The following is a 24,994-nucleotide window of genomic DNA, read 5'->3' on the forward strand; positions in this document are numbered from 1 at the left end:
TCACTTATTTTCCTCTAATTGCAATAGACGCCGCGGGTGCGCTGTCCGCCGCGGTGGTATAGTGGTTACGGTGTTCGGCTGCTTACCTGAAAGTCGTGGGTTCGTGACTGGCCGCGGCGGTAGATGGAGGCGAAATGCTCGTGACCCGCGTACTGTGCGATGTCAGTGCATGTTACAGAACACCACATTCATTGTCAAAATTTCCGTAGCCCTTCACCACTGCGTGTCTCATAATAATATTGGGGTTTTGGCACGGAACACCCCAGATATTATTATTACCGGTGTTGCACTACCGGTGGTACCTGCCCACCTGCCTCTTGGTACCATTCGTGTTCACTTGTGCCGGATACCGGAGTTTCCTTTTTTAGATGCGAAGTATCTTAAGGCGGAGCTCAATCCGGTGGTGGTGGTGGTGGTGGTGGTGGTGGTGTGCGGCGTGACCACCCTTACTGCGCATGCACATACCCTCTCCACACACCTCCTCTGTAATTTTTTTTTTATTCACGAACCATATGAGACTGATCAGTAGAGGCGTAAAACAAATCAGGGGCCCATCGCACATGTGCACTTACCTGCACAAATCAGAGACACTAATGTTAGTGAGCACGAAAGAAGTAAAGTTGTTACAGGGGCTCGTTTCTTTGTTAAACACAACTGAATTCAACAGACAATTACGTCAAGCACAGCATAGGGAATATATTTGCAATTTTTTACCTATGGTGTAATGATTACGACCTAAACTGAAAGGAATCAAAGTGGACAAAAAGAAACACCCCTTCCGTCGGTGGGACTTGAACCCCCCAACCTTCGAAGTGTGCGTCCGATATCTACCAATTGAGCTACGATAGAGGGCGCTCCCTCGATCGTTCACTTTGTTTGGTATTTATGTGTGCCTAATCTCTTGGAGGGTTAGCCAACGCCACTCGTAGCCAAGGTGGCGAGTGCGGTAATTTTTTTTGCAAGCTGTCTTCATGCAGCACGTGGCTTTTTTTCTATCTATCTATCTATCTATCTATCTATCTATCTATCTATCTATCTATCTATCTATCTATCTATCTATCTATCTATCTATCTATCTATCTATCTATCTATCTATCTATCTATCTATCTATCTATCTATCTATCTATCTATCTATCTATCTATTTATCTATCTATATTTTTTGACGAGCTGGCGGCTCTTCAATAAAGCCTCGCATACTACCCTAAAGGGATCAAGCCCATTCAGACGAGACCCTTGCTATGAGTCAAAGAAATAGGAGAAATTTTTTGAAGGTCTCGTTTCCTTGTTAACGAAACAGCGGGCTAAGTTGACCTTTCGTCATCTGGCACTTCATCAAGAAAAGCCGAACAATTAGCCAGCAGATAGAATGCACATAGACATTTCGATCCCTCTTATAAAAAAAAATAAAATCTTTCCCAAAAGCATATTTTTACCTGACAGGTTACTCCTGCCCGTTATGCTGCTTGGTGGCGTGCCCTGCCCTTGTGCGCTCTCGCATACGTTATCTGTGAGTAGTTTTCAGTTCTGTCTAGTACCACATGTTATTGCAACGCTCATATCTCTTTACGTCATAAACAACTGTGCTCCAACTGCATTAAGTTTTTTTTTTTTTTTTTGCGTCTTCCTCCGTGGTAGTTTAATGGCTAAGGTGTTGCGCTACTGTACTCGAGGACGCAGGTTCGATTTCCGACCACGGCGGCCGCATTTCGGCGTGGGCGAAATGCAAAGAACAGCCGCGTGCGTACCTTCATGTGCACGTTAATGTATCCCAAGGTTGTCGAAGCGGCTAGCCTCACAAATATGTCGCGGGTTTGCCACGCGAAGTTCCATGTTATTACACACACACACACACACACACACACATATATATATATATATATATATATATATATATATATATATATATATATATATATATATATATATATATATATATGTATATGCATGGGACTATAAGTAAAACATAAAGGGAAAAAAACAAGTGTGCATAGGATTACGTGTATGTTTACATAATATTAGGTAAACGTTTTTTTTCTTTTTTCTGTTGTGTAATTTTCTTGCACAATTAAAATACAATTCTTTATCATCTTTAGTACTATATTTATTATTGTAACATATTTGTTGTATTCTACATAAAATCAATGCTGCTCAACATTTTTTTCGCTGTTAACTGTTCTGATGACCTGTTGCTTCAGTGATCTTTTGGCTACATTGACGTGTTTCTGTTCATCATTTACCATGTACTTGTCTTCACGTGTGCCGCGAAGTCAAGCCCTCCTTTGTGTTTTTGGTTTCCGGGCCTCTGTCAAGCTGCAGACCACAGCTTTTAGCCCTGAAAGCCATTCCATATGTATTACGGAAAAAAAAAGTGCGCAGCTTCTACTAGTGGCTCAAGGCTGGAACCATCAGCCGAGCCAGTGTTCGACCTAGCTAAGTTTCGCTAGTAATTCAAAGACTTTGCCAGAGATGCTGAGTTTTAGCTAGTATTACTAAGTATGGCTAGACTTGGCTAGACATGTCAAGTGACTACCCGTTACATGATGTTGCGGTTTTCGTCACGTGATTAGCTGGTACGTGGTTTTTGGCGGGAACGTGTCCCGTGAGTAGCTGCTACGTAGTTTATGGCGGGAACATATCACGTGACTAGCTGTTACGCGATGTTGTGCGATTTTAATCGCGCGGCTAAATGTTACATGATATTTAGTCACGTGACTACAGATGTGTGATTTTACGTGATTTTGAGTCATGCAAGCAGTTACGTGATGTTACATGATTCTGGTCACGTAAGTAGTTACGTGATTTTTAGTCACATGACTACGTGTTACGTGATGTTGCGTGATTTTAGTCACGTGACTAGATGTCGCGTGATATTACGTGATTCTTAGTCACATGACTAGTTATTACGTGATGTTACATGAGGTTTAGTCGCGTGGCTACTTTTTACGTGATGTTACGTGATTTCTGTCACGTGACTAGATAATACGTGATGTTACGTAATGTTTAGTCGCGTAGCTGCTTGGGGTAAGGCGGGGCAAAGCGCGACAAAAATTTGAAAATAGTGAACATCTTTTTTTATTTCACTCGTTACCTTAAAATGTCAACACAGCAACTTTCGTTTGGGTAGAAGTTATGTGCTACATAATTATGGCCATGCTGTGGTGGTTCAAAATATTATTTTAAAAAGAAACAAATAATGCACCACATGTCTCATTTTGCCCCAACCTGCGGGGCAAAACGAGACGCTGCGTGAGGCAACACGAGATAGCGTGAAAAAATTTTATCCTTTCAGTTTTTGCAGTAGAAGCACTTCAAACTGGCTCCGTGGGCCACCACGCAGTCTTCGTGCGCCCAGTCTTTGCACTCCACGCATTGAATCCACACAGAACCCGGCGCTCTGCTGCTCCTAAACTCCTGAAAAGCATTCAGTGCTTTTTTCATGTCGTTTTCCTCCCAGGAAACTCTAGATGATATTCTCTTGTACGTCCGCACCATCCTTAACAAAAAAATATCACATATAATCGGCGTAAATAAATGGTTCACTTAATAAGACACTATCTAAGGCAATTCAATGCCTTTTTGTCGCGTTTTGCCCCTTTCACATGCCCGAATTAAAAACAATTGCCCCTTTGACCCACAGCACCAAATGAGCTAAACTTTTGGTGGAATGTAGCTTGTATTATAAAGTAACAATATAAATAATTACATTGTTGTACTGATGCCGGAGTAGCTTCATGCACGGATCCGAAACTTTGGCCGAGCAGAATTTCACCCCTTTTTGGCGGGTCACGAACACACTGACATCAGCCGCGCAATTTTTCCCGCACGAACCCTGTGAGAAATCATCAACTTTTAGACATAACATGTCGAAAACTACCGGCACCTATCGCTGAAATAGAGAAACAATCAAAAGGTACTTTTTGTATTAGCTATAACGTGGCGGCAAAGTCAAAATGGCGCGTTTTGCCTCGCGTCTCATTTTGCCCCGCCTTAGCTAATACGTGATGTTAAGCGATTTCTGTGCTGTGACTAGTTGATACGGGAGGTTATGTGATTTTTAGTCACGTAACAGACCCGCCCATCATAGTTTTTGCATTCCACGCCGGACTAATAAGCGGACGTGTCGTGGGAACGAAGCATTAGTTGAAGAGAACGAAGCGAGCATTTACCGGTTCATGATGATGATAGTTCCTGCTCTCACTACGCGGCGCATCGAAATGCTTAAAGAGCTCCGCTCTTAAAAAAGAATTTGAATTTGAATTGAGTTAGCAGGCTTCATTGTTGTGCACACGAGAAGTAACCTAAATGTAGTACTAAAAAGTATATGTGGCGTTTCTTTTTTTTTTCCAAAGAGAGCCAAATGCAGAAGCCGCAACTTTGCTAAATTTCACGGGAGCGGAACGTGCGCCTAAGTATCTTTAACTTCTTCTAAAACAGTTGGAATTAAAATGGGGCAATTTCCTATTCTAACATTAACTCAAAAAGGCAGTTTCTAATCGAAAATGAGCCAAATGCTTCATCTGTTTCCACATTCATTTCCGGTAGAAATCACGAAAATGCCACTATATAAAAAGCATGAGAACTGATGACATGCCACGTGCAGCTCGCCAGAGAGAGAGAGAGAATATATTTGAAGGCAGAGAGGTCGGCCTGAGCTAGTGCGCTCTAACCTGCTACTCTGCGCAGGGGGAAAGGGAAAGGAAAAAAAGGAGTGATGAGGGAGAGCTCGCCGGAAGATTGAATTGTTGCTAGTGTTCTTAGCTTCGAGTAACGCGCAATGTTTCTTGGAAAATTTGCTCAAGAAACCCTGCGCACGGGCTTTCCATCGTGGTCGATTGTCCAAGAAAGCTTCGCTGATGCATTAATAGCGGACAAAACTCCCATTTAGATAACAATACATATGACACTTTCCTTCATAACTCGCAAAACTGCATGGTTTGAATAAACTGCAACTGTCATAAGAAAAAAAATTTAACCCATGTGCTTCAAGAAAATTGGAACACGTCGCTAAAAGGCGCAATAGTACAATTCTTCGAGAAATCACATACGTAGGAAACAGATAATAAAAAACATAAAATTCTGGTCCTTCCATTTATCGTTATTCTCTTGACAGGGCGGCTATGATTGGTTATGCGTTTCTTGTATTTTCATGTTTATGTGGTTTTTATGTCTGAGTACGTAACCCTTGTATTTAGAGTGCGACAGTCAAAATACACGGTACTTGTAAATGCGGAACTTCTATGTGACCACTTATGTTTCGTGCACATTTTTGTAGCGTGAAAATAAGTATTATTCTTTATGTACGTGAATGTCCGTGCGGGCTTAATTTTCCTTATTTTTTGTGTTCGTTATCGTTATTACGAGGAAAAATACCACGCAAGTTCGGAGAAGTAGCCGGTGGCACATTTAATTACACTTGCAGAAAAGAAAAGCATGCCATTGATACAGAGTCATCGCGTCTCAAATGGCGTAGCAATTTTTTTAAGTAGCAACAATAGTTAGTGACCATTACCTGTAACGCTAGTCACGTTATACCAATCTAAGATTGTTATTTTGTTGAACTGGCCACGCAGGCACTGCGACAGGCAGCCGACTCTTACACGCCCACGAGTGCATCGCCATGTACAAAAGACAAGTTTGCCTCGCCAGACTCGCGGCCGAAACTCTCTCGGAGTTCCACAGCTGTCGCAAGTGCAACCGCCGCACCAACAAACTCGGGAATTCCGAGTAGCCTCCTTCCAACTTTCGGAGATACACCCGAGAAAGCCCACGCCAAAAAGACGGATCCGTCAACAGCGTTTGCACCGAGTCCGAAGCAAAGTCAGAGGAAACGCCAAGTGAAAACCACGAAACGCGGGCACTGGAAGAGTTTACTATCGTCCGCTTTCGTCGCTATGTTTCTTAAGAAGCCAGCCGCAGCGTGGACTTTCGAAGGAAGCGAAGTCAGCGACCAAGCAGCAGAGGGCCTCGAGAGACCGATGAGCTCGATAAAGTCGCCGGAGGAGGAAAGTTTTCTCCGAACGACAGCTGTCGGCCGCCGGGAAGAACTGATCTTTCAACGAGCGCGTCTGACAAGACGTCGCGATAGCCATCCGAGGACGACAACTCGTGACACGTTCCCGCAGCGTGAAGGAGCGGTCGAGACATCGCCAGTGGACTCGACAACGAACGAAGTCACTCTTGATGTAAATGAGCGCCAGCAGGCTGACTCAGATGACACGGATGCCACGCGGGTCGCGAGTGTTTTGATTGAACAACTAGCGCAAATAACACAAAAAGGAGCGGGAATACCAGAAGACCAGAAGACCTTCTTGAATCCTTGTCTTTTGCGCTACTTGTTAAGTTATGAATTCCTGCAAACTCGTCTGAATTTCAGCTCTTGTAATGTTTCAATGCTAAGACTGCGTTTGAGGAGAAAAGCAGAACGAGATGGCAGCGTCGCCTTTCCGAGAGTTGGAGATTCCGACACGCACGATGATAGTCTGACTGAGCTCGCCGCAGTGGCGGGTACTAAAAATGCCACTGATACGACGACGATGCCGGATGCAGGGACTTCGACATTTGGTGGCGAGGTTCTGACTGAAAAGTATTTCGAGGCAGTTACAAGGGCAACGCAATCCCTCTCCGCGACGGTTAGCGGCGGCCTTCTAACGAGAACCTCCGGGACGGTTGTACGGGCTAAGACGCAATCGCCACCGACTGACGCTGAGATTTCGTCAGCCCAGGCGGCGCCGGCCCCAGCGGGAACAAGCTCGCACACTGCAAGTGGTGCTCAAGGTCCGTTGAGTCTGCACGGTGCTGCCTTTGTTAAACACACGCGACAGATAGCTGAAGCAACGGACATGTTCTCAACTGGGATTGCGACATCATCGACAAATGATAAAGTCGGGCTCCATGACATTTCAGAGGCCGACGATATGTCAAGCGCCCTTTCTCGAGTAGTTCAGAGTTCTCGAGGAAATGTTAGAGCGGAGTTTCCGAGTGATGGCCTTGACCGTAACGTAGACAAGCCAGAGGAGGTATCAGCCACAGCGCTGTATGCGGAAGCTTCAGACGATATTACTGCAAATCGTTTTATCAAACGCGAGACTTTCGAACTGTCAATTCGTTCTCTTGAGACAGGGACTACTGGAACAGTCGCTGGAGAAAGGGAACGACATTTCGCAGTACCTTACTCGGGCTACGAAGCTACTGAATCCTCAAGAACGCTGCATAACATAAAAGACTTCACGAAAACACTGATGAGTTTCAGAGACAGGAGATCTGAAGCACGTATAAATTTTAGCAAACGCGCCGACAAAACCAAAGCGGGAATTCGTTCTGTTCTGCCAGACACGAAGAGATTTGAAGCAGAGCCAGCGAGTCTTGCGTACGTTGAGAGCACCTCAAGTGAAGACTCCGACAGGGATAGGGAAAGGCAGCTTTACCGTTCAGTAACCTTCTTGGGACCAATAAGGAACGTCGACTACGAGCAGATTGCAAAAGGTGACTTCACTGGTGGCCAAGGCACGAGACGGCTCGCCAGACATCCGAGGGCCGCAGAATCACTGGGTGCCATCAAGGCATCGACCACAACGTCTAGCCCACCTCAGACTGTTCTTGACATTGGCACAGAGCTGATGCCCAGAAAATCACTAATCGAAAGGGAAGGCGATAGCGAATATGGTCATCTATCGACTAGTGTTTTTCTCTCCAGCTCTGATACTCATAAAACGCACGGAGAATCAACCATAGGTTCCACGATATCAATGCCACTGACGAAGACTGACGTTCTCATGTCATCCACGAGGCCACAGGCACCAGTACCTAGCCAGCCTTTTACACTGGGAGATATCGCAGTGCCTACAAGTACTGGCTTTACATACGGGGCGAGTGGCATGCCGACAACGGAGCAACCCGCAGAAGCGGGGGCTGAAACAGTATCGACAGAAGCGGACGTCCGAAGCACTGAAATGCACGAGGAGATGACCACCGAGCCTTATCATCCCGAATCAGAAGCTTCTACGCTACCAACAACTCAGTCAACGTCAGCGAACGGCATTCCCGCCAGTCAGGGCAGCGAAACAACTCAAGAAACGCCACCTGGGAGCGTGCACCCGAGAGGAGAATCGCCCAATCACGACCCCACGCTGAACGATGGCGCAAGCGCATCACCGAGTTTCACGGAGGTCACCACGACGCAACCTGCATCGCCGCCAATTACTTCAACAGATGAGTTATTTAGCGAACGAGATATGAGTGACACAACGTCAACGCAGAGTTCGCCTCCCATGGTGACGTCAAACGGCGGGTACGTTACTGTCAAATCGACTACGCCAAATCAGGACACTGCCACAGATAAGACGATGCCATTTACTACGTCCTTTTTGACGTCACAAGATATTACCACTCCTAGCGAAACGGAAGCTGCACCTGTGGAACCCGGGCGATCTTCGTCTCCACCGAAGTCTTTGGATCCGTTAGCGGGTGGTGTGCCAAACTTCGGGCTCGATCCTAAGGTAAGCTGCGCATCACTTGACGCGGCTTCGGCTTTAAATACCAGCAAATTCATTCACTCGGCCGCAGATTGAGACTGTCATTGTAATGGTTTTCTAGCAGCGAAGTGTTGCCGCGTCCAATCAGTAAACGGCAGCTAAGTAATCACACAGTGTAGTCGCAATGTCTCAAAACATTCCTGTTGAGCGCGCTGCTCGATACAAACAAATGTCCTATCGATGAGATTCGTAGCACAAGACCTGGCGCAATTAACTTGGTACGGCTGATCGCAGGGTTCACGCGGGTTGTCTTAGAAAACGTTTTCGACACCCTACGTGGTTTCAGCACTGCACAACATCCTGTCGAGTCGAGTTAAGTTCGACGCTGAATACGCCGACGGTTGTGGCCAATTTGTGCTCCCAATTCAACCGCACTACCTTTATGAAGGAAGCGTGGCATCTTAGGAAACGTAGGCCTTACCATGTCGCAACGGAAGCAAACATGAAACAGTACACTAAAAATCTGGTAAAAATGTAGTAATACTACTCAAAGTGAACATCGATAAGAAATTATTGAGGAGGTAAACAGTAATTTATTGTTCAGGCTGTAGCGCAAATAATCACGAGGACAGCGAAAGTGAGAGGGAACACAGGCGCTTTGTCCCGTCTCGCTTTCGTCGTCCATGTGATTCTTTCAGCTACTGTCTGAATTATGTACCACCAAACAGCCAATCACTCTCTCATTTTGAATATCTCATGACTTATCTCTTCTATGAATGAAGCGTGTACACACAGAGATATTACGAAAAGGATGACATGCGGGGAACCATTGTATGCGATGGTACCTGCAAGCATGAAGGTATAGAACTGCGTCCTCTGTAATAATGATATTAAGCGGGCACGAGAGCTTGCGACTGGATGGAAACTGAACAGCCAACACATGACGCAATCAAAGACACTCTGCAGTGCCTTAGGCATTCACGTAAGACGACTCGAATGCAAAAGCGATCGTCTTCTTCTTCTCAGTAAATTGTATTGATACCGACCCCTCCCCCGAAAGAGTTTTGCACCTAACGCGGTTTCGCACTGCCTGTAAGATCGGAGGTGTTGCAAGCTTTCTGCATCTAACGTTGTAAGCTTTCTGCATCGGCCCGCCGTTGGACAAGCGATGATGTCTTGTGATGACGTCGTTGTGTGACGTCACGTTACGTGGCGTCCTAGTGATTCACAAATTTCGGCGATTTCTGACGTCATCAGGTGATGATGTTTTACATAGTGTTGACGCGGATGATCACGTTTTGCGTTTGATGAGGCATCTAAGGCTTTCGCTTTAATATTGACCAGTTTCTTCCCTCTGATAAAAGTAATGATATGCCCACACAACCCATATATTTTCAGTTCTGAGAAACACTTCAAACATCAATACGTGAAGCGAGCATTCGGCGATCAATTTAACTGATGTACCCTGCACTGCCTGTTATGAATTAGCCCTCTAAGATTAGCTGTCGTTCGTATGCTATCCATACTAAACAAGCTCGTCGTATCACAAGATAGCAGTTGTTACATTTGATGTCATTTTCACCTGATACGATTCCCGAATTATTCTTTTCGACACATCGCGGCGCTGTACAGGAAACCGGAAGGAGACAACCGGAAGTGACGCACACCACGGAGCCTCCGGAAGCGTACCCCAGCGTCAATGGGGTGCGCGTGCGTCTCGGTTTGGACGCCGACTACGGTGTCTGCGTCCGGGGCAGGGAGTGGCAGTTCCGGGAGCACATCCGGCGTCAGCTCAGCGTCTTGCTCAGAGTTCCTCTTCCGGGAGTTAGGAACGTCCGCGTGCTGCCCGGTGAGAGCATGTGTTCTGCTATGCAGCCACAGTACCGTTTTCCCCTCTTTAATTTTTTTATTGTTTTTTTTTTTTTGCTTCCTCCTGCTTCGCGTACCATCTACTCGACGAACACGGTACGTAAGCAACCTCTTCGCCCAAAGCGGACTGGATGCTTCCTCCTTTTCCTGTCTTTTTTTTTTTCCTTAGTGCCTCAAAAGCGAGTGCTCTCAGACGGCAATAGTTACAGAGAAAGGGAGAGAGGTAGAACGTTATTTAGTGAAATTTGACATTCTACGGAGAGGTGACGCTCACTGTGTTTCTTCCTTCTTTTGTATTCCTTCAATTGTTTCCCTGTTTCTTACTACCGCTGTTTTCGAACAACCCAGCAATTGTCGCTATCGGTTGTTCGCTCAGTTTATTTGTTTATGATGTACTGCATTCTAGTGTGGGGTACATGTAACGAGACTAGCACACAAAGGCCTAACGTCTTTTTCCAAAAAGCGTGCACTAAGTTTAATAACTACCTGGGTCCACAAAAACATGTTTTTTTCTTTTCATGTTCAAAATGTTCAAGTACGCTGCCATTCTTGAAGCGCTCCATTGTCCAGCCACGCTACTATTGAAGCGTGTTTGAGAAAAAGTTCAAATATTTTCTGACACGAGGGAAGGAGGGCGTCACACAGGCATAATCATGTATAGCATAGCCGTGTATAGCAATGGGGTGGGAAAGGAAAGCGAGGGTGAGGAGGATGTACAGAAGAAAGGGAGAGGGTAAAGCATAGAGTAGCTATGTACGGCGTCACGCAGACAGAACCATGCACAGCGTAACAGCTTATATCAATGGGGTGGGAAAGGGAAGTGAAAGTGAGAAGGAGGGAAAGGAAAAGGGGAAAGGTAAAGCACAGCATGCTTATATATGGCGCTGGCAGGCAGAACCATGTAAAGCACAGCCACCTATAGTATAGAAATGTATAGCTAGGGGGCGGCAAAGGGAACTGAAGGTGAGGAGGAAAGAAAGGGGGAAGGAAGTATGGTGTCATCATATGCTGCCATCGCATGTCGTCGCTTGGCGTCACGCAGGTAAAACCATGTATAACAGAACATAGCTAATTATAGCAAATGGGTGGGAAAGGTTTGTGAGCGTGAGGAGGAGGGAAAGGAGGAAGGGAGAGGGCAGAGCATAGCATAGCCATGTATGGCGTCACGCAGGCAGAACCATGTATAGCATATCCATGTATAATATGGCATAGTAATCGTGTGGGAAAGGGAAGTGATGGTAAAGAGCAGTGATGCGAGAGAGAGTAGGAGAGAAAGGAGGAGGAGATAGGGAACCACCGCATCACAAATGAAGGCTTTCTTTCCCGCCATGGAGGCCTAGCCGGCTGCACAGTTGGAACGCCAGGGCGTGCTTTCCCGTGAACGCGAGCATCGCTGAGGGAACGCAGATCCTTCAGCGACGCTCACAGGCTGCATTCGTCTTGTCTACTTCTACTCTGGTGTCTCGTCTCAAGCGCAGTTCGAGTTCACCTAAAAATGTCTTTCCAACTAGCTCCTCAACGCACGCTCCTTGAATTCGTCACCGAAATACAGGCGAATCACTGCTCCGCCCTTCCTACAGCTTTCACGTTGACTGCAACTGCATAATTTTAGTGTCCTGTTGCTCGCATTCGTTGCTTTCAGGTAGCATCATCGTGGAAGCCGTAATGGTTCCCGTAAAGACGCCATTGCTGGAAGTTGACAAGTCAGCCCTGCTGGCGGCGCGAACGGACCTCCAGGATCGCATCGATCGGGGCACAGTCGTGGTCACCGACTTGGACGGCAACCGCCTTCCCATCTTCACAAGCACAGTGTACTCGCTTCAACCGCCGCGCGGTGGGTGTCGTTTACTAGTACATAATGCAAAACGTACCTTAACTAGAGGGAACTTAAGATGTCAGGTGTCTCAAATAAGAGATCGGGAGACAGCATGATGCATCAGCGAACAAAGACTGGTAGCCGATAATCTAGTCGGCATTAAAGGGGCCATGCTACACGTTTATAAGCAACCATCGGGTGACATCGCTCAATGATTTTATTGCCTCACTGATCGAACGGCGCAAAAAATTTTTGAATCCGTCAAGTACTAGCGAAGTTACAGGGATTTTTTGAAAGATTCAAGTGCTTTCTCTCTCCTTTCGTACCAGCGAGCGCGCTGAAAGTTACGCGGGGGAGGGGCAAGAAGCTAGGTCCCTTCGTAAGCGCGCGTTATGACCTCTAGCACTTTATTTCTTTTTAACGTGGGGCTTACTTTCAGAGTGATCGCGAGCGCGCAGGTGAGATTCTATATAGCGCGTAATTCTAGCGCAGTAGAGCGCAGCGCGGGAACGTCGCGACGTCCTATTACGGCCACAGTAATGATACAGCTCGCGATGTGCTCAAGTCATCCAATGGCCGGGTACTTCGTGTTTATGACGTTGTTACCGTTGGCATTTGGCATCATTTGTCGAGGGAAGAGCGAGCGATTTCTAGCTGATTTAAAAATAATTGCATAATCCAGGCCGCGTGCTGCGCTGTAATGTTTGTCTCGCACATGTTCTCAGGAGCCTCGACTACCGAACCGCAGCGTTTCCTGACCATGCTCAACATATGTCGCGGAGAAGATGGGCAGGAACTGAGGCAGTGCCAAGTTCACAGAAGCGTGAATGGGCTCTCAAACGACGCGAAGCAGCTGCCGCAGAACGTGCAGCCGCAGCTGATCGCATCAATGGCTTACATCTTTACAATAATAGGAGGGATTTTAATTTTAGCAGTGAAGCTGTTTAGCAAATCGTTTTTTTGTCCCGCAAACCAAAATACTATCATCATCAATAACGGGTATGTGCCACTGAAATTGCCTAAGTCCAACTCCTCACCATTGGTCCACTAAAAATGAAGAAGGCAACACTTAGCCCAACAAATGGCTGCGAAGCTACGGCCGAAGGCCCGGAGGACGTACGACGAGAGAATACTAGGGAACAGGAAAGGCAAGGGTGGTTGCGAGAAGACCCCGAAGCGATGGAAGGCCTACGCCAACGACGACGTGGCCGTAGATCAATGAGATATGCGGTTTAACTCGAAACTCTCTGCGCTGAGAATCAACGTAGAAAGAATCTAGCATCACCTAGCTAAAAAGCCTAGCAATGACCTAGAAACAACTTGCATCACGTAGCGGCTGCGGGAAGACCCCGAAGCGAGGGAAGGCCTACGCCATTGACGAAGTTCCCGTCGATCTACGAGAGGTGCGAAGGCTTAGTTTCAGCGCAAGCTCCTGTCTCTGCAGTTTGGACATCCCTGTCGTGGCTGTGGCTGTCAGTGGTTTAGCTCGAAGCTTTACCCGCTGAGAGTCAACGTAGAAAGAACCTAGCATCACATAGCTATGTAGCGTTCCTTCTAGGAACTAATACATAAAACACATGGATTCAATCAGACGGGTGTCCTCCGCCATTTTATTCCAAACTTCTTCTTCCTTCACCTCCCCCCATATTACACTTCATCTTCTTCCGTGCGCTTATTGCAGACCGCTTCACTCTTCCTGACTTCTTTGATTACACCTCCTGGTGTAATACTTGAATACGTTGCCAATAGAAGCACACTCTCTTTGACCCGAGGCTGCAGTGTACCACACGTTCTTCAATATCCCGCGTTGAGATGCTGTCTTGACAACTTGGAACGATCCGTAATATTATTTAGCATTTGAAGGTGCAACTCCTTTTCTTACAAGAACATAGTCTCCAGGCTGGATGTGTGGTATATCACTGTTGTGCCTTTTATCAAAGTTCCTCTTCATCCGGCGCTTATATGCTTCTTGACCTTCGGCACTTTTCTCTGCTTCACTAAGTTGGAGCTTTTCTAGGAGGCCTAGGTCACGATCTGCAGGCAGTATGGGTGCTGTTCCGGTTGTAGCAAAATGAGGACTGCAGCCTAAACCCGTGGTGTATGAACGGTTGTGGTGCTTCACAGCGGCTTCAAGGCAGCACTTCCAGCCTCCACGAAAGTCTGGATACATCTTCAAAAATTGTTTGATGTCCCGTATGGCCCGTTCTGCTAATCTGTTCGCTGCAGGGTGATACGGAGAAGAATACTTAATAAGTATCCCTCGGTCATTAGCCCATCTTGCTAGCTTGGCACCACGGAAAGCAGGACCGTTATCGCAGACTAGTGTCTTGGTGTGCTTAAAACACGCATCTGTGAGTAGATTGATGACGCTGTTCGCATCTTCTTTCCCTGCTTTAGCCACGATTGTTCTTGTGCATTCGTCAATGGAAAGCAGAAAAGCTTGCGTTCGCATGACTCCTTCCCCCTTCTTCTTAAGCTCTGCAAAGTCTAAATGAACCACTTCAAACGGTACTTTTGAATATTCGGGGTTCGTCATAACATCTGTCGACTGCTTGTACTTCACTTTGTTTACTTGACAAAGATGGCATGTCCGGATATAATTAGTGACGTCCTTTTTCATACCTGGCCATGTGAACCTCATAAGCAATTTCTTGTATGTGCGCCAGAAGCCATCGTGTCCACCTGATCCAGGGGTGTCATGGTAGAGATGAAGAATCTTTTGAACCAGGGTGGGTGGTACATAGTACTTTCCATTAATAAACTGCAGATCTTCTGTACCTTCCCATAGCTTAATATGATCGATCATTTCTGCATTTTCACTGGACCCATGAACAAGCAATCTAGACAGTGCATCAGCGTCGGTTAGAAGCGGGCCAGGACGGTGCGAAACGGTGAAATCAAACTGTTGGAGATAGTTGACCCATCTCGCAATGCGTCCTCTTGGCTGTGCCATATTCAAAAGTTGTGTCAACGCCTGATGGTCCGTGAATAGCATGAACTTAGCCCCTTCAAGGTAAGTTCGGAAATACTGAACTGCTTTAAGACTGCCAGCGCTTCCTTTTCTGTAGTAGAATAATTAAGTTCAGCTGGTTTCAACGTGTAGCTGTAGTATCCCACCACGTAATGCTTCGTTGGATCGGCCTGTTTTGAGGGTTTCTGGTACAAAACTGCACCGGTCGCGTAGTGTGATGCATCCGTATTCAGTACGAAAGGCACAGAAAAGTCTGGTATGCGCAGGATGGGATCCGACGATATTAGCTTTACAAGCTCGCAATAGACAGCTTCACACTCCTCATTCCATTGGAAGGGTGTGTCTTTTTGGGTTAAACGTGTGAGGCACCGTTTCTTCAGTGCGTAGTCCTTGATAAATGCCCTGAAGTGTCCTGCGAGGCCAAGGAAAACACGCAGAGAGTGCACATCATAAGGTTTTGCCAGCTGAGAAATTCTTTCTACTGATTCCCGTTTCGTGCTTTTAGTACATCCGTCAATCACCCTTCCGAGAAATACAACTTTGTCTTCAAAGAAAGCACTTTTCTTGAAATTGACTTTGAGTTGAGATAGACTCAAAGCTTGAAGAACTTTTGAAAGATGACTCCGGTGCTCCTCTTTTGTCTTTGAATACACGATGATGTCATCAATGTAGCCGTTGCAGAATACTCCCAAATAAGGTTTCAGAATATCAGTCATAATTTTCTGGAACCATGCCGGAGAATTTTTCCAACCAAATGGTAGGCGGTTGTACTCAAATAAGTCAAAAGGGGTTATAAATGCGGTGTACTTTTTCGTTTCTTCCGTGAGTGGGATTTGCCAAAACCCCTTGCAAAGGTCTATTCTTGAAAAACAATGGCAACCACCAGTCTCGTCAATGATATCGTCGATCCTCGGCATTGGATAAGGTATCAACTCTGTTTGGTGGTTAAGAGCCCGGTAATCTGTGCAGAGTCTGAATGTTCCATCTTCTTTCGGGGAAATAGTTATGGGAGAAGCAAATGGAGAGACAGAAGGGCGGATAATACCAGCCTCCAACATTTCTTGCAACTCCTTTTTCAGCCAGACCTTTTTATCTCTAGACATGCTGTAAGGAACTCTGCGCACAACTCTTTTGTCACTAAGTTCGAAAGGGACGACGTGAGATTTCATCGCCGGAGGGTAGCTGCCCATGCACGTAAGTTCTGGGTACTTTCGTTTAATGTCCTCATGGTCGAAAATCATCCTTGTTCTGTTAGGCGCCCCATGGAGATCCTCTGGTCCGACGTTGTCCTCAACCATTAGTCTGTCATCCCAATAGATATTTATCTTAAGCTTCTTCATGTCTGGACGGGACAAAAGGAAATCGTAGCTGACGTCAGGAATGGCCAATACGTCAGTGGTAATTGATTGTCCTTGAAATTTAATGGTTAGGGTAATCCACTCGTTATGCGTGCTCACGGAGCCATCGTAGGCTTGCACTCGCAATGCTCTACCAGTATGCAGCCGACCGCCATCCACTCGACTCTTATTGATGATAGAGACAGAAGCCCCACTATCAACAAGGGCCTTCATTTCAGTGCCGTCTACGCTAATGGGGGCGTAAAGTAACGTGGATGATATCAAGTAAATTGTCTCGGTGTAGGTTCTTGCTTGGGGCTTGTCATCGAACGTAATTAGCTCACGTGGAAGCTCTGCCTCGCTTAACGCCGAAAATCGTCCCTCTTCATTGTTCCGCTGGTGAACACTTCCGCGATACTCGTTATGAGGCTCAGATGGCAGAGTGAACGCTTCATTGTTACATTGGTTCAAAAGATCAAGGGCTTGTGTACCACCTTGCTGTTCTCGCGAAGAAAATGTGGTCACTGATGTCTGTATGCATCGCAGAAGTTCATCAAATGATCGTGGATCACTTATTTGTACTTGACTGCGGATGTTGACCGAAAAACCTTGCGTTACCAAAGCCACAACTGCAGACGACGGGAGCCTTGGTTCTGCAGAATGCAGTAGGCGGCGCTTTTCAAGACAGTACTCCAGCAAAGAACCAGACGTGTATGTGAAGTCTAGTGCTGCATCCCATCTTTCTACAGCATTGCCTTGGAAACACGCCAAAAAGTTGCTCTTCCACCTTTCCTAACACATTGGTGCTCCATCGATAAGGTGCAAATCGTACCACTTTCTTGCGATGGCACCCAAATAACGGCGCATGTTCAGAATCTTGGTGTCGTCACTTTTTCACATATTCCTTTCGCATGCATACTCAAAAAACCACATCCAATGACCCGCATTTTCCGAGTCTCCTTCAAAAATGTCAGGTTCTACAACTTCTCGTTGTGGTTTTTCCTGGCTAAGCGACTTGACCAATGATCGCATTATTTCAGCTTGTTGCATCATGCACCATTGTTGTCGCTCAATAGCAGATAAAACGCTGCTCACCTCCCCGGAAGCCGTTTCCTGCTTGAAGGTGCCACGGCGACTGGGTTCCAGAATGAGTTCGCTCAGGGTCTGGAGCTGCAGATTCACTTTCACCGATCCTGTTTGCACGAGGGCTTGACGGCTCATCGAAGCTTCTCGCAGTACCGTGTCCATCAGTCCGTTCGAGCTAACTTCGCGAGGAATGTCCATAGCTGGCTCACCGTGGACTTGGTACCGTGTGAAAACAAGAGGCTCCGATGACGCCTCGTCGATGAAAAAGGTAACCCACATTTGCGGTCTTCGCAAGCTGACGGCTGCGCCAAAATGTAGCGTTCCTTCTAGGAACTAATACATAAAACACATGGATTCAATCAGACGGGTGTCCTCCGCCATTTTATTCCAAACTTCTTCTTCCTTCACCTCCCCCCATATTACACTTCATCTTCTTCCGTGCGCTTATTGCAGACCGCTTCAAGCTATACCTCAGCAACGACCTAGAAGCAACCTAGAAACAACCTGCATCACCTAGATGAGGTATAGAAACAATAGAAGCAAGCAGATTAGTCTACACAGTCGTCCCGTTTCGCTGTTTCAAGCCTTGTGCGGCGTAGTGCAAGCTTCACCAATTATTTTTTTTTATCTCTCTTTCGCTCTATCGCTCTCACGCGCTCACGCGTTGTGCCCCACACCGCGCAGGTACATCCTACTCTCCCGCCCTACTGGGGGCGCTGACTGCCATGTTCTTCGGTGCCACATCCGTCATCGTGGCCTCTGCGTATCTCGTCAGGAGGCACGTGCGGGAAGGGCACGTTTCCCCGGCGTCAACGGAAGTGGTGAGCTCACTTCCGCTGCTGTACTAAACTGCTGTTTTCGCACTTTTCCTTTCTCTCCACGTTACGAAGAGTAACCGGAAGCGGAGAGAAAGGTAAAGCAAAGACATAGGGGATATGTAGGTTACACGCAATTTAGAAGAACTGGTTAACAGCGAGAACACGGTACAAAAACGAGACTGAATCCCATCCTTGCGCTGTTATCCACTCCTTCTAGTATGCATTATGCGCCAACCAGCCCAAATTAACACCTTATTGCGCCCAATTTGAAATGCTACGCGAGGGTAGGAGGAAGGAAACATAAAAATAATCAAGGAAGGAAGAAGCAAAGAGAGAAAGAATGATACGAGCGCACACGTAGCAGCGTTCGCTGCGCATGCAGAGATGGTCGCAAAGCGAGAATTTTGTGAAGTCCGACTCCCTTGTAGTTGTCAAAAACTGAGAAGCTGCTGCCCCATCGGGAAACTGGGAGCAAACGAAACATGGCGTTTGCGTTCCTGACGTACTACTTTTATCGTTCTTTCTTTCTATCTTTCGCATTTGCGTTACGCTCCCTCCCAACTGTTTCCTTCCTCCATGCCGGGAATGGGAGCTTCATTCACGTGCTCAGCAGCGCAACACTTCGCTTGCTACAGACAACAACGATAGTCATGCGTTCATATCCAGGCAACGATGAAATGCGGCAACGTGAAATGACAAGCGACCTCCATAAAAAGATCAGACTGCCACATCACAAACAGCTCATCGCTAACTAGCCCACCATCGAGGGGGCATCAATTATTCGAAAAGGGTGAATACAAACACGCATTGGACGCTATTTACACTGTTTCATATGCATCGATTGTAAGCTTTTCTTTCGTGTGACCTGATGCCCACGCACGTCCTCCCACTTGTTGGCTGCTCTGTCTTTGGTAAGAACTCCGTCGATTCTGCATAAACCATATGTAGGCGTGCTAAATATACCATAATTTGATAGTTTCTTTGCAACTACTCAGTGGCTTGAAGAACAAGCAGGGGAAGAAAAAGTGCGCTTCCATTCCAATGCTCTTTCTTATTCTCAAATGTGTTATTTATTGCTCCAATAATAGAAATTCTGCTCATATTACGCTTCTGTTTCCTATGGATACAAATTTGGCGATATAATAAATCACGCACTCTATGGAAAAAGAAAAGGTGTCCTGTGACTCTTATTTTACACCTGTGATAGTCACATGCGTAGCACTTTCTTTAGAGGATCACACTGACTCTCCTAAAGAGAGTCAATGTAATTCTCTGAGGAGAGTCGATGTGACTCTCTAAATACACATGTGACTCTCACATGCATAAAAAGAGGAGTCACAGTTCTTAGAGTGCAAGGCTACTCTGGATATATTTATCCTGAGCTCTGACTCCTTCACAAATCCATCCAATGGCAACTCTGCGCACACAGACGTTCCTTCGCTCGCGGCACGTTTTAGGTGTCCACTTAGATGCAAAGCCTGGCAAGCGAGTAAGACTACTACGCGAACTGGGCCCGACCTTGTTATCGCGTTCTGCTCTTGAAGGCGAAGCTCAAGCGTCGCCATGTATACAGTTGCGCTTGCACTTTCAGTCGGTGAAGCAATCATTACGCCGAAAGCCCTATAGTCGGTGACAGCCTAAGAATAAATATAAGCTCCGCCCATGAGGCCGCACTGCTCATATTTTGCATGCCTCCGCGCTACAAAGGAAGTAGTTCCCAAATAATGGCAATCATTTTCGCGCATATAAACATCATCTGGCAACACTGCTTTGATAATGAAATAGAGAATGCAAAGCTAGATAGAAAACATTGTGAAGGCACGGAGTTCAGCGTCAGCTTAACAATATATCTGTTGTTTAAATCGCACCCCATGCGACGCTCATCTCGGAGTCCAAGAAGAGGTAATGTACATCTCAAAGTTGACGTTTCTGCGCAGCGCCTATTATGGTATTAAAACAAAGAATACCAGATTTAACGTAAAATTTAGAATAAAGGAATCATTTCTTACCGTTTCACAAAACAAAACAGGGACACTAATCCCATTTAATAAGGTCATTTGTAATTTTTTTCACGAAACTTTCGCCACCAGTTTTCTTCACTGTCTGCTGTAACTGCAGCAACTGTGACTGAAAGCGAAGTATGGCAAAATGGGTTGAGATTGCCTTCGTGAATTTTGACTCTAGCGTTGCCGTAAATACCGCACTGGCGTCTCTTGACGCCTTCGAACGTTCAATTTATTTATTTATTTATTATTTATTACATACCTGCATCGCCCCAGTGCGCATTACAGCAGAGAGGCCCAGACGTGCTGGAGGAGGGGCCCCTACCTTCTATGTATGTGTGGGTCTCCGGTGGCCGTAAGAAAAACAGGAAAATGATATACGCTTCTAAAACAAAACAGTTTATTTGTCAACGTTTCGATCGGAGACCGATCTTTATCAAGGAAAATTGACGAGTCTTCGATGCACTTTTATAGCATCGTCCTCCGATAAGGGAGAGAAAGAAAAGAAAAAGAAATAAATAAAAAATGCAAAAAATAAAAAAAAATTAGTAACCAAAAGACCCCGCGTATACAATCGGACATATAAAAAACATATGCATCCTCGAGAAAAAAGAAAAAAAAGGAAAACATGTAAATGTATATACAGATAATCCCGGTGGACACAATCAGTAAGTACATTCCTTTCGTCCATTGTCAAGCCCCACCTCTCCGGCTCCCCCTTCCTCATTTTTTGGTGAAGCGTAGCGAGGGGGTGAGGCTCCGCAAGAAGGGATAAGCGTTTGAAAAAAGTTTTACGGACTATAAGCTTCACGTTTATTCTAATCAAATTATTACTGCGTAATACATGCATACAGTACACGCGTGAAATGCAAAAAACGCACGTAAGACAAACGCAAGATTGCCAAATATGACATCGTGAAGTATGATGCAACGCCATTCTAAACAAAAGCTTCTTTTTCACTCAATGATAGTTTTAGTGGTGCCACTGCAGTTACGATCACGATCCATGCAATCGAAAGTTCATGTGTCACAGCAGTAGCATGTAGCCCGCATGAATCCGCGGTTTGCAGACAACGATTACCTCGCACGGCGTTTTAAATGCGAATGCATTTCTTAGTCGAGCTATGTCAGGCGCCGTGCGGCGTCCGCGATCTCTCCGCTCCCGCCCCCTCTCCCATAGCAACAGCTGCGAGCGCGCGCGCTCCTCCTCGCCCCTAGCAACCGGAGCAGGTGGTGCGGGCGGATCAGCGGAGAGTGAGTGGAGAGGAGGAGCGCGCTCGGGCGCGAGAGCGCGCTCGCATCGTGGGAGCTCGGCGCAGCTCCCGCGTGTGTGGCAGAGTGTGGGCGAGGGTAGGCGCGTGCTTCGGCGCTTCTCTCGGCGGGCGCCCCACTCTCCCGTTCGCTCGCTCGCAAGCGTATTTAAATGGAGCAGAGCGCGCGCTCTACTCTCTCTCGACCCGTTCGCTGGTCTTTACCCGAAACTGTGACGCCCGCGTGCTTCTCAAAGACCATCTGACCGTGCACTTTACCGACCACAACGCAGTGATCGTGGCCATCAAGTGCAACACAAACAGGTGTTAAATAAATGGTTACCCTACAAATCCCCGTCTCGTCATTCATTATATAATTACTTCGCCGCACACTCACGCCCAAAGAAATGCATTCGCATTTCCTCACGATTCCCTTCGGGGAGGTGGGGTGAATTTTTCATGGAAGGCGTTCGCGCATCGAGCGTGAGACTTACGCGACGGGCACTTCAACCTAGCACATCATTCTGGGCAGGTGGAACTGAATTCCGTCCAGACGACGCAACTGCGCCAATGTGCACACGTCACATAATCACACATGCACCGGATGACCACAATTGTCTTCTTATAATGGACATATCACTGCATATTTTCCACACCTTGATTGTTTACTTTCGCATTGTGTTGCGCTAACGGGTTATGTTGGTCGCTTTCCTTCTCTCACGCTTCGTCCGCACACACGTCGCTCAAAATAGCTACGTTGCGAGCTCCAAGTGACACACATACACGCGCACATGTGGCAACACTACTGCCATGGCTTTTGGGGGGCGGTGAACCGTACACCGACGCGCACATTCCCACTTCACCTCACTGCGCACGAATGAACGCGACGACAATGGCCGATGTGGTGACCATGGTGGTGACCCTCAGACGATATGCTTGGTGTATCCGAGCGACGGAGGCAACACACGCCGTGTTGCAACTTGACGCTGCCGAAACGACGGAACGCGATATAGCGTTGTAAAACACTCCGAGCTACTGCCGCTTCGGTGCATTTCAAACGCGGCACAGTCACAAGTTTCTGCTGCATCGAATGACGACCGACGAGAATGATGCTGAGTACGTACGGATAAAATCAGGAAATAGCTTCTACTGGAAGAAACAAATTCCGCAGGAAATTCGAATTGACGGCTCTTGGTCTCGGTGCAGCGGTACCTCGCCTCTCCTCGCGAACGGTGCCATATTGCATTTTTCATTGGTTCGTCTTAACCGTTACGTCATGGTAATGAGCGGCCCTAATTGGACACGCATAATACAAATGGACAGCGGTACAGTTTACTTTTTATTCTTAGCTTGTCACCGACTGTAGATGCCCCATAAAACAAAATTGACCGTCGGCGACCCGCGGCGTCGGCGTCAAAACAAGAGATACAAAAATATTCATCGCGTGATGGCGTCGCCACATGACGTCACCGATCGTCAAAATTTGTGATGCCATCATAAGACACCGTCGCTTCGTGCAACGTGGGCCGATCACGGAGGCAGTGCGAAACCAGATGAGATGCAGAAAGCATGCCAAGCCTCCGATCCTGGAGGCAGTGCAAAACCACGTTACGTGCAGAAAGCTTTCGGAAGGTAGCGGGGGAGGATCAATACATTGAATGAGAAGAAAAAGATGTTTTTTTTTTTTTTGCGTTCGAGTCGTCTTTGGCGTATAGAGTACAAAGTTCCTGTGAATTTTCTTTTTTTTCTTGCGCAATAACATGCTTCAACGACTACATGTTTTTCGAAAACATCTTCGACGATGTAGTTTACTATGTAATCTAATATGGCAGAACACTAATTTCCCCGTATTCAGAAACGCTCCTCTACTTGAACTTGACTCGCCACCGCCTTCGACGCGTTTCGAACGCGCTGCCTTTAGGCTGTGCCAAGGCAGCACAAACGCGTTTCGAACGCGCTGCCCAAGGCGGTGGCAAGTCAAGTTCAAGTCGAGGAGCGTTTCTAAATACGGGGGTAAGCCGCCCCTTGAACCCCCAGAAAAACAAGAGGCATGTTTCTTAGGCACCCGGCATTATTACAGAATTCCCTGGTCTATACTCTTATATGACCCTGTATCTAGCACCAGGGACACATTCAAGTAATTGAAAGTGGTTAGTGCAACTTAAAAACTAAAATGAACTTTTCCAATGAGCTTGAGACCCACAGATGTGACAACTTTCAACTCTTATATGAAAATATCAAGAAACAGATTTCTTGTAGCATAACAATAACTAGGCAGGCGGGAAAATGTAAATACGCTCGCGAAAACTGTCATCACCTGCCGCGATGGTCATTTCATCATTTGGTCATTTTAAGGCGAAAGCCTTTAAGGCCTCATACTTGCGCCCATCCGTCCGTGCGTGCAAGCTGTGGCCTCTCCCCCTCGCACTCTCTCAGCAATCACGCGATGGCACAGCGGCGCATAGCAACAGTTGCGCGTTGCTCCTTCCAACGCGCTTTGCGCAACTGTTGCGCAACGCGGCGGCGGCGTCCAGCGGCGGCGTCCGTCGGCGGAGTCGAATGGCCACAGGCTTTCGCCGAACACACTTCGTAATTTACAAAGTACCCTTCAATTTTCGTAAGATGTTGGATGACATACCATTCGTGTATTCTCGTACATAAGTTTACCAAGCGCAGTACAATCAAAACTCGGTTGAGATCTATCGTATATAAGAAATTAATTGCATGCAGACGCCCACGCCATGTATCTTTTCGCGCCGTTAGGCCATCCTGTCAGCCCGCGCCAACAATCAGTAATGATATGTCAAAGAAAGCTCATCTATTTCGGTGGCGTCTTTGTACGCGGAAAATCTAAAATTATGTAAATTGTCTGTGCCACACCATCTGCTGGGCATATATGCTTGCATGTTCACGAAATCATGCATATTGTGCGACAATAAGTTTGCGATAAGTGTTAGTATGTCAGTCCCTAGTAGCATGTGTTAATGACTTCTTGTGGACTTGGACCTTTCTGTAAAAATGTTTCACTTAACGTAAATAGTGCTTAGTGATTTGTATATGTTACTGTTCTAGTTGTATCGTCACGGCGCTCAAGTGTTCGCAGCATCGTACGATGGAACAAACGTTTTCCGGCGCCGGCGAGCGTAAGGAAGTGCAGCCCTCGAAGGAGCGCCGGATTTTTTGCGTACGATGCCTTGACGGAAATCTGTTAGTTATAAAAGCTTCTCTTAGAACGATGTTACTGAACGCTGTCAAGGATTGGTTCCGAGGCATCCAGAACTTGTGCTGCTCTTCGGGCCAATGGGGTGCCTATTCTGTCAGGGAGAGCGCGTATCCTGCTTGCGTGATAACAGCACAGCGAAGGACAGAAC

This window comes from Rhipicephalus sanguineus, chromosome 7 (assembly GCF_013339695.2).
Source record: "Rhipicephalus sanguineus isolate Rsan-2018 chromosome 7, BIME_Rsan_1.4, whole genome shotgun sequence".
NCBI classification, from domain to species: Eukaryota; Metazoa; Arthropoda; class Arachnida; order Ixodida; family Ixodidae; genus Rhipicephalus; species Rhipicephalus sanguineus.